Below are 10,386 nucleotides of genomic sequence, written 5' to 3'. Positions count from 1 at the left end.
AATAAAAGTCATGGATTTGTCTTCTGGACTGAGTCTAACCCCTCATTTTCAGAACTCAACCTCTTTAGTAGCTAGGATTGTAGGTGTGAACTACTGTTACCTGGCAGTATGAAATTCTCACCCAGAAGACATTTATAAGGTAATTAAATCATAGAAACTGGTAAATATAAAACTCTGAAGCTAAAAAAATATGTATGTATGGAGAAAGAGAAGATAAGAGACAGGAAGAAAAGGGAAGGGAAGGGAAGGAAAGTCAAGGGAATGGAAGGGAGGGGAAGGGAAGAGGAGGGGAGGGGAGGGGAGAGAATTAGATGGGCAAGAACAAAGAATGCCTTGGTTTTGGTTTTACTTGAGAAAAATTCTTAACATGTAGCCAACTCTGACCTGGAATTTGTGATTCTCCTTCTTGAGCCTCCAGAGTACAGCCTCCACAGAAGATATGCTCCTTTATGTATGCTATATCTATAAATGGTGATATCTTTTCTGCTTTTTGTTTGTAGAGAGGAGTTTTGGTGATCTTAAACTGGTTTAAAGAATGATCTGAAACTATTTTACTTCTTCATAAACTTCAAGGATTTTAAGAGTTACCTTATAGAATCACTTTTAATGACAAAAAGTATAGATAAGATCAAGAGATTGATGATAAATAATAGATGATATATAAATAGATCTAGGTAGAGTTAATAGGCTAATGAGTAGATAATTCATTTTCAGATACTGATACTATGCATCATTAAAGAACTTCTTCAATGATTACAGAAATTTAATGATATAATATTAAACAGTCCTTTGAAAAACAGTTTGATGCCTTCATATAGATGATTAACGATGGTTGTGTTGGGATATGAGAAGGTACCATTGCTCTAGTATTTTTCAGCAGTGATGGTTGAGGTTAGTGTCCTTTAAGGTGAGAAATCAGGAAGAAGTCTCACTCCTGACAGATATGTATGATATTTCTTTTCATTTTTCCACAGTTTTGGAGCCTCTACTGTATGCTGTATGCTGATCACTCTCCTGAGCTTTAAAACTCTAAGTTGGGTGCTGTCCCTCACCACATAAGCTCAAGGCAATCACTCTACCACTTGAGCCACAGTGCCACTTCTGGTTTTCTAGTGATTATTGTAGATAAGAGTCTCACGGACTTTCCTGCCTGGGCTGGCTTTGAACTTCGATCCACAGACCTCAGTCTCCTGAGTAGCTAGGATTACAGGCTAAAGGCATGACCAGTTTGGCCCGGCTTGGACAGATTTCTTTTTTTAATTTATTTTATTGTAAAAATACTGTACAGAGGGCTTACAGTTACATGAGCAAGGTAATGGGTATATTTTCTATTAAGCATTGTTGCTTCCTCCTTTGTTTTTCCCCTTCCATCACTTCCCTCCCATCTCCACAACTACATTCTCCACCTCCGCTCCTGCCGCAGCCTAAATTATAAAGTTCATTTTTCAACATAGTGCCTTGTACATCTCATTATTACAATGGGTCAACCTGTATCCCTATTTAAGCATGTTGTTTTTTCCCTTCCCTTCCCCAAATTAGAGAAGTGTATATACAAGATGCAGGGCATCGACATCAAATACAGTGAAAGCAGGGGTTAAACCATGGGGGAGGAACATACAAAGAAACAAAAAAAAATCACCTGGTACACTATAAATATGTTAGAAACAATAGGAAGAAAGTAAAAACCAGTTATGTCCCTATCTCGGGGTTCATTTCGCTTAACATCATCTTATCTGGTCATAAGTACATAGCTTTTTATCTTTTCTGCTTGTCCCAGACATACACTAGTTATTGCAAATAAGGGAAACCATGGGACCTATGTTTCTTTGGGCCTGGCTTACTTCACTTCATATAATTTTTTTCCAAGTCTTTCCATTTCCTAACAAATGGGGCAATGTCATTCTTTCTGATGGAGACATAGAATTCCATTTTGTGTGTGTGTGTGTGTGTGTGTGTGTGTGTGTGTATATATATATATATATATATATATATATATATATATATATATATACCACATTTTTTGATCCATTCATCTACTGAGTGATATCTGGCTTGGTTCTATATCTTAGCTATGGTAGATAATGCTACAATAAACATAGTTGTGCTGGTAGCTTTAGTATGGTCTTGTCTGTGATCATTTGGGTAAATGACCAAAAGTGGGATTGCTGGGTCATAGGTGAGCTCTATGTGGAGTCTTTTGAGGAACCTCCATACTGCTTTCCAAAGTGGCTGAACAAGTTTACACTCCAACCAACAATGCAGTAGGGTTACCTTCTGGCCACATCCTTTCCCGCATTTGTTGTTATTAGAGTTCTTTATAGCCATTCTAACTGGGGTGAATATGGAATCTCAATGTTGTTTTGATTTGCATTTCTTTGATGGCTAGAGAGGTTGAGCATTTCTTCTTATGCCTATTTGCCATTCTTTTTTCCTCTTCAAAGAAGTTTCTCTTCAAGTGTTTAGACCACTTATTTATTGGGCAGTTGTTTCTTTGAGGATTTGTTGTTGGGGGATTTAATTTTTTGAGTTCCAAATATATTTTAGATATGAGACCCTTATCCGTTGTATGGCTAGTGAAGATCTTCTCCTAATCCAAGGGCTTTCTATTGATCTTGCTAGCTATATGTTTTGCCATGCAGACGCTCTGCAGCTTCATGCAATCTCATTTGTTCAACCTTTCTTTGATTTGTTGTGTTTCTGGGTCTCTATTAAGAAAATTTTGGCCTGTGCCAAGGAGACCTAGGGTTTCTCCTATTCCTTCCTGTAATGTGTATGGAACAATAAAAGACCCCAAATAGCACAAACGATCTTTAATGGAAAAAATAGTGCTGGAGGATTATCAATATCAAATTTCAAACTCTACTACAAAGCCATAGTAATGAAAACAGCTTGTTACTGGCACAAGAACAGATGTGAGGACCAATGGAATAGAACTGAAAACCCAGAAATGAACCCACAGACCTATAGCCACCTAATCTTCGATAAGGGAGCTAAAAAAATATAGAATGGAAGAAAGACAGCCTCTTCAGTAAATGGTGCTGGCAAATTGGTTCACCTGTAGAAAACTAAAGCTAGATCCTTATATATCACCCTGTACCAGAATCAACTCTAATTGGACAGATTTTTTGTTGTTGTTGTTGTTGTTTTGTTTTTTGCTTATGGGGTGCTGAGGAATTGAACCCAGGGCTTCATGCATGAGAGGCAAGCACTCTACCACTGAGCCAACTTCCCAGCTGGACAGATTTCTTATAGCCACAAAACTTCAAGATTCTGCTTAGCTTCATAATCCAGGCTGATAGGAACTTTCTATTGTTTTTTGTGTTTCATACTTGAGAAGGAGGAAATGTAAAGATTCAGTTATTTTAAAAGTCAAATACTTTTATCTCTCTCTTTCTCTCTCTCTTGCATACACACACACACACACACACACACACACACACACACACACACACGAGAAGATTTAAACTCCTCTTTTTACTTTCACATGTTAGGAGCAGGAAATGTTTCTATCTCGTCTCCATTGTTCTCTATTTTATCCTGTTTTACTCAAATGCATACTTGTCAAACTTGAAAGAAAAGAAATCATATAAGAGTCAGAATTCGTGTTTCAAATTGAAATATCTTTGGAGGTTAAATAATTTGGGTTGAAATCCTGTCTTTCCTACTTCTTAGCTGTATGATAATTATTTTCTGCTTCCAATTTTCCTCATCTGTCTAAATGGGGCTAAGGTTTTCTTCCAGTAGTTTTTGTAATAATCAGAAGTACAAATGGCAAAAGCTATCTATTCTACCAGTAGTTATTATTACTTGACCAGCAGTTTAATCTACTTTGAGGGAGGAAGAAAAGCTATGCATTCCATTAAGAATATTTTTTTTGAAAAATTTAATAGATTCAGTCGAGTTTACAGTTTTCCTGTGTGCCTATACAGACAAAATGCACCTGCTAAATCTATGCTATAACAAGTCAATAGTATCAGGACAAAAATAAGAAAAAAATCATGAAATTTCTTCACTTATTTGATTTCAAGATGCATTTGTGTTGTTTTAAATTCATAATAATCTACTGCTATATTAATCACTTGAGCTTTGAAAACGTTGTAGAAAAGAGTTTTACAGAAGATTTGCATTTCACCCTTTAGATCCTTTTGTTAATTTTAATTCATTTCAGAAAATGTCTAAAGTCTTTAATGAAGTACTATCTTCATTTATTAGTTGCACTATAATTTGGTGAACTTCAGCAGTTTAAAGTGCAGGGATGACATAATCAATTATAATTGTTTTAGAAATGTTTTTGTCTTAATTTTTAAAGGCTCCAAGGGAATAATAGCACATTTCATCAGCTAAGTATCTTATAAAGGTAAATTCAGAGGAAAAAAGGTGCTCAATAAGAAAGTGAGAGTTCATAGAGCAGAGAACTATTTCTGCCTCCTCTCAGAATGTCAGTGATTTTAAGTAAGTTGCCTAATATGCTCTGCTTTTTTGTATATTGTTTCTGGCCTTAAATATGATTGAAGAAGTAATTCCTGTCAGGAGCCTGTGGCTCATACCTGTAATCCCAACTATTCAGGAGGCTAAGTTTTGAGGACTATGGTTCAAAGCCAGCCCACAAAACAAAACAAAAATTAGAACCTGAGACTTGTATTTCCAGTTAAGCAGCAAAAAGCTAGAAGTGGAGTTATTAGAATGGGAACTTCAAGTGGTAGAGCACTAGCGTTTAGCAATAAACCTAATGGGACAGCTCCCAAGCAAGCCCTGAATTAAACCCCAGTATTTGCTCAAAAGAAAAAAAAGAGGAGGAGAAGGAGGAGGAGAACAACAAACAAGAAGAAGTAATTCCTAGTTACTGCTATTATGTACAATAATACTAAGGTAATTCTTTTCCATTCATACCAACCTATTTCTTACATGACTTTTCTCTTTTTCTATTTTCCACTTTGGACATCTTTCTGCATCTTACATTTAAAGGAGAAAAAAATGATGAACATTAATCTAAAATTAAAGGTCCAATTTGGAGAGAGAAGAACAGAAGTTCCCATTCTAATTCTCTGGTGAATTACCTGCTTGTCCTTCTTGCTCAGCTTGTTTCACTATTATGAATTGCAGCGTTATATTTAGTGATACTGGTTTCTTAGGATGCCCTAAGGACAAAGTGAAATTGTATTTGATGTGTATTGTGAAATTGTATTTGATGTGTATTGTATCATCTAACTGGGCTTCTGATTATTTTGGCATTATAGCATTGGGTGTAATCCTTACTAAAAACCATGAAAAGATTTTCCATCTTGCTATTATAAAATTACTAAGGCTACACAATGAACTACTGACACAAGATTTCTAATGGCAGCCTCCAACATCCTGCCATTAAAATTTACAGGGGATAGGGGTGGGGTCCAAATGTATTGACTTAAAGTAATAAACAAGTTTTCACAATGACTACGGATCAGGATTGTTGACAGACCTTGGCCACATGCCTATGGCTGCAACCAAGCACAGAATGGGTCGACAGTCTTGCCATCTTCTCGGAATGTTAGCCTAGAGAAAAACAGACTTCCAATTTCTCTTCTTTTTAGTAAAATCCAGCTCCCTGGGATGATTGAACTGAGGGTCTCAGTTAGTTGCTGACTGTTTCCCAGAAGCCTCCCCCAGTCCCTGTCCCATCTACCTTTCCATAACGACTTACAACCTGCGTGCTGGTTTCCTGCGTGACAGGAAACAGAAGAACAAGAAAATCTCAGAATCCACGATATATCAGTAAGCTGTGCCATGATAGGGCATTTTTACCATATTCCATTCATTAAAAATAAGTCACAGCTCTTTCCTTCAACAGGCCACCGAAGATTCTGTTGTCACTACGGTTGCCGCCCCGTCTGGTGTTGCCAGTATACAAGAACACATGGTAGGAAGTGGCGCTGTGGCTCAAGTGGTAGAGCACTCGCCTTGAGCTGAGGAGCTCAGGGACAGCGCCCAGGCCCAGAGTTCAAGCCCCATGACCGACCCAAAAAAAGAAAATCAAACAAACAAACAAAACACTGTAGCCAAAGTCTCGCTTTTGTCGAGGTGACCCCATGCCAAGATCTGCAGCTTTCACCTGGGGCAGAAAAAGACAAAAGTGGATGAGTTCCCACTTGTGGACACATGGTGTCAGATGAACATGGGTAGCTCTCCCCTGAAGCCCTGGAGGCTGCCCATATTTGTGCCAAAAAGTTGTGGCAAAGATGGCTTTCATATTTGAGCGCTACTGCATCTGTTCTACCTCATTCGCATCAAGATTACATTGTTCTAGGACTGGGGATGACAGGCACCAGACAAGTATGCGGGATGACTTCCAGAAGCCCCCGGGTACTGTGGCTAGGCCAGGTAATGTCCGTGCACACCAACAACTTGTGATTCAGACCTTATGCAGGGCTAGGTTCAAGTTCCCTGGTTGTCAGAAGATGCACATCTCCAAGAAATGAGGCTTGACTAAATTTAATGAAAATGAGTTTGAAGACATGGTAGCTGAGAGACTCATCTTATCTGATGACTGTGGAATCAAATGGATCCTGAATCGTGGTTCTCTGGATAAGTGGCCAGCCCTGCTCTCATGAGGGCCCCCAGCCACTGTGCCTCTCACGCCAACCACTAGTTTAATCATGCTCACCAGTAAAACCTTGTGTCATGTCCAAAAAAGGAAGAAAAAAAAAGAAGTCAGGTTTGGAATGTGGCTTAGTGGTAGGGTGCTTGCCTAGCATACATGAAACCATGGGTTCGATTCCTCAGGACCACAAAACCAGAAAAAGCCAGAAGTAGTGCTGTGACTCAAGTGGTAGAGTGCTAGTTTTGAGCAAAAGAAGCTCAAGGACAGTGCCCAGGTCCTGAGTTAAAGCTCCAGGACTGTCAAAAAAAAAAGTAACAAGATCCAGCCCATATTCAAGGAGAGATTATGTACAGGGGAATGAAATCCAGGAATTGGGGTGGTTGAGGCCATTTTAGAACCTACACACTACCCTACACTTATAGGAAATTTGGTCTGCTTTCTTCATAATTTATTCTTCAAATTATGTGGGATTTTAATTTTTATTGTGTTACTGAAATAGATGGGGGGAATGCAAGCAAAATTCAATGTGTATCCTACAAAATTAAGGCAAGCGAGGGAAAGGGTGAGTTTGGAGGAATCAGTGAGAATGTTGAAAAGGGTGATTATCAAGATGTATTTATAAACTACATTGTTGAATGGCAGCTTCTGTATACAACTACTTAAAGATAGTAGGGCCTGAACTCTGGGCCTGGGCGCTGTCCCTCAGCTCTTCAGCTCAAGGCGAGTGCTCTACCACTTGAGCCATAGCCCACTTCCAGTTTATTTCTGATGGTTTATTGAAGACTCTCATGGACTTTCCTGCCCAGGCTGGCTTTGAACGGCGATCCTCAGATCTCAGCCTCCTGAGATGCTAGGATTACAGGAGTGAGCCACTGGTGCTCAGCATAAAATATTTTTTAAAGGGTATTTTGTTTTCATGTTTGGGGAAACAATTAATCTCTGATTTTCATAGCTGAAATAAGAGCAAGACGAGAATAACTCTATTAAAATTTTAAAAAATAAACTATGAAACTAGTAGAAAAGAAAAAGAATTTGGCGGTGTATATCAGATTAAGTGCTCAACCATAAGCTTCGTTGATAAACAAAGTACATGAGGAAAATAGGCCCATAGTTCATAAATAACTCAATGGAAATTTTCTGATTCTTTCCAGTTATTCAGTTCTATGTTTCTGTTATTTTTGGTGTGTATGAGTAAGTAAGTTAAATAATTGATATTCATTCCTAAAGACTATTATACTTCACTATTACACTATTACACATGAAAGACAGGTCTTGCCTTCCAAGAGAGAACATGGCCTGGGTGTTTCATGCATTGTAATGGCCATGGATGGGGGAATCCTAGGAATGAGAAATTAGCAGTAGAAGAACATTCATGACAGAAAGAACATCTTGTTCCCATTTGAAGCTAGGTGAGATTCAACTGAAGAAAAGTACAGTTTGATGAGCTCATCAACATCTGTTTCTCTTGCTTTTAACAGCACTTGTGAGTTAACGTGTAAACAACAGGTGCTTTAGGAGAAGAGGAAATCCAATAGAGTTCTGACCAGAGATGTGGTACTGTCCTGGTGTTTTCAATTTCTGCTTCTCTTAAGACAATGCCTTGGTGGATTACTCAGGCGATCCTCAAACTCAAGATCTTCCAATGTCATTCTCGCATTACCAGTCATGAGGTTGCCTTGATGTGGTTAATGGCACTTGTGCAATCTGTGTCCACTGTGGCTCAGATCAGAGACAAGAAGGGAAGTCTCTAGATCCCAGGCTCTTATTCTGTGAATGAGCCAAAATGGCAGCTCCTGGGGCAGAAGTTGGCAATCAGCTGATAGTGATGCCTTTGTGATATGTGTCTGATTAACTAGTAGACCAATGGCCTATTCCTGTTGTCACTTTGGTTCAACTTTGCTCTTTCTAGCTTTTGTTTCCATGAATCATCTGGTAACTTCTTACTCATGTTATTACAGAAAATGAAGTAAGTGGTTATGTTTGGGAACTAATGAAAAATTCTGCCTTTTGATTGTACTAGACACAAGACAGCTTAAAGATATTGTAAATGAAGATTACTTTTGCCTTTTGTGGCCATGGATGCCAAGATACAGATACTGAAGTCTGGGCCCAAAGAGTAAGAGTGCAAAAACTGGTTCTTGCAGTTTTACATTAACATGTTGGCATTACTGACTATGGAGAATCAACTGTACCAACACTCCACTGTGGTGGTAATTTGGTTATGTGACAGCTTTACCTTGGAAGTGGAAGGGGGCTTACATTCTTTAGCAGAGAGAATAGGGGTGGTAAGAATGAATGAAGAAGCCTCCTTTCCTTTCTCTGTGATCCATAAACTACAAGGGAGACAGAATATTTCATGTATCTTCCTTTGGGAAAACAAAAACCTTGAAGAGATTAAGTGACTTTCTTAGAACTATACAGCTTATTAACACTAGAATTGTAATTTTAAACAAGCAATCAGGAAGTGCTGGAGGGGAAAAAACAACAATATTTAAATGATCACATCTAGAATAAAAATAAACTACTCTATCAAGAGATTAGAAAGATGAATTTTTTTCCAAGAAGTTAAACTGATGAGATGATAGAAAGAATACACTTAGTTTCTCAACCAACAATTGAAATGTTAGATCATTTTAATTATATTAAAATTACTTCTGTGTAAACTTCAGGAGCATTTATTTTTCTATAGCACTGGAAGACCAGAAATGTAAAAGCTTGGGAGTTGAAGGCTTTAATTAGAACGAAAAACAGGAACACTGACATACCATTGCTTTCAGAATACATCCTACCTTCATCGGTCGATCTAGAATTAGAAGACTTGCAAAAGAACGAGACAAATATGGTTAGGCTAGAAGTAGCAAAAAGTGTAAAAACAGTCAGCAGAAATATGCTAAATAAAAGCTGTTATTTACATTAGCACTTAACAGAGTAAACAAGAAAAAAGATTGTTTTACTAATAAAGACAAAGGTAACAATGCAGTTGTAACAATTCAGGTTTTTTTTTTTTAACTATATTTCAATCATTTAGGAGGCATTATGAAAACTGCTGTTAAGCCAAACATAAACAACTGTGAGAGTAAAGATGTAGTGTTATCTCTTGGGTACAACATTGAACTGGAAAGGTCTGGCCTTGAAATATCTATTTAGCTGGGCTTCCAATGTCTCTTGAGATTCTGGGAAGGGTGCTATATTTCTGGAACCCATAGTTTTCTGATCTACAAAACCAAACCGTAGAAAGTCATATGAATGTATATATCCTTATGTAAAAGCTGTGATGAGTTCAATTTCATATGCATGGAAACTTGTAAATATTGTTTAAATGCACTGTCTGTACCAATCAGCTTACATCTACAACTCTGTCTTCAAAAAATAAAGCCAAGAAGGTCTAACAGATTAAACTAATTGAAGACTAGCTACTCTTCAGAGACGTAGGAATTCCAACAGGGCCACTCTCCTACCCTCTTACTTACCTCGCTTGCTCTAATGTGGGTCTGCTTCTTTATTTTTTTTGTTTCTTTTTTTCTTTTTTTTTACCAGTCCTGGAGCTTGAAATTCAGGCCTGGGCACTGTCCCTGAGCCTCTCTGTGCTCAAGGCTAGCACTCTACCACGAGTCACAGTGCCACTTTTTCTGTTTATGTGGTATTAAGGAATCAAACCCAAGGTTTCATGCAGGCTAGGCAAGCATTCTACCACTAAGCCAAGGTCTTGGGTCTGCTTCTTAAAGGGCTGTTCATCGTAATTGAAAACATTTATTTTCATGGTGCCAACACCTGAATATTTGGGATAATTCAAATAAATGTTTCTCTAT

General features: G+C 38.0%; 1 pseudogene; it reads left to right on the top strand.

The window, feature by feature from the left end:
* Positions 1–828: 828 nt before the first annotated feature.
* Positions 829–6,587, top strand: LOC138823268 (large ribosomal subunit protein uL16-like; annotated as a pseudogene).
* The last annotated feature ends 3,799 nt before the right edge of the window (positions 6,588–10,386 follow it).

The sequence above is a fragment of the Dipodomys merriami genome, unplaced genomic scaffold (assembly GCF_024711535.1).
Source record: "Dipodomys merriami isolate MVZ:Mamm:240054 unplaced genomic scaffold, mDipMer1.0.p SCAF_1, whole genome shotgun sequence".
Lineage (NCBI taxonomy): Eukaryota > Metazoa > Chordata > Mammalia > Rodentia > Heteromyidae > Dipodomys > Dipodomys merriami.
This window is presented reverse-complemented; position numbering and strand designations above follow the sequence as displayed.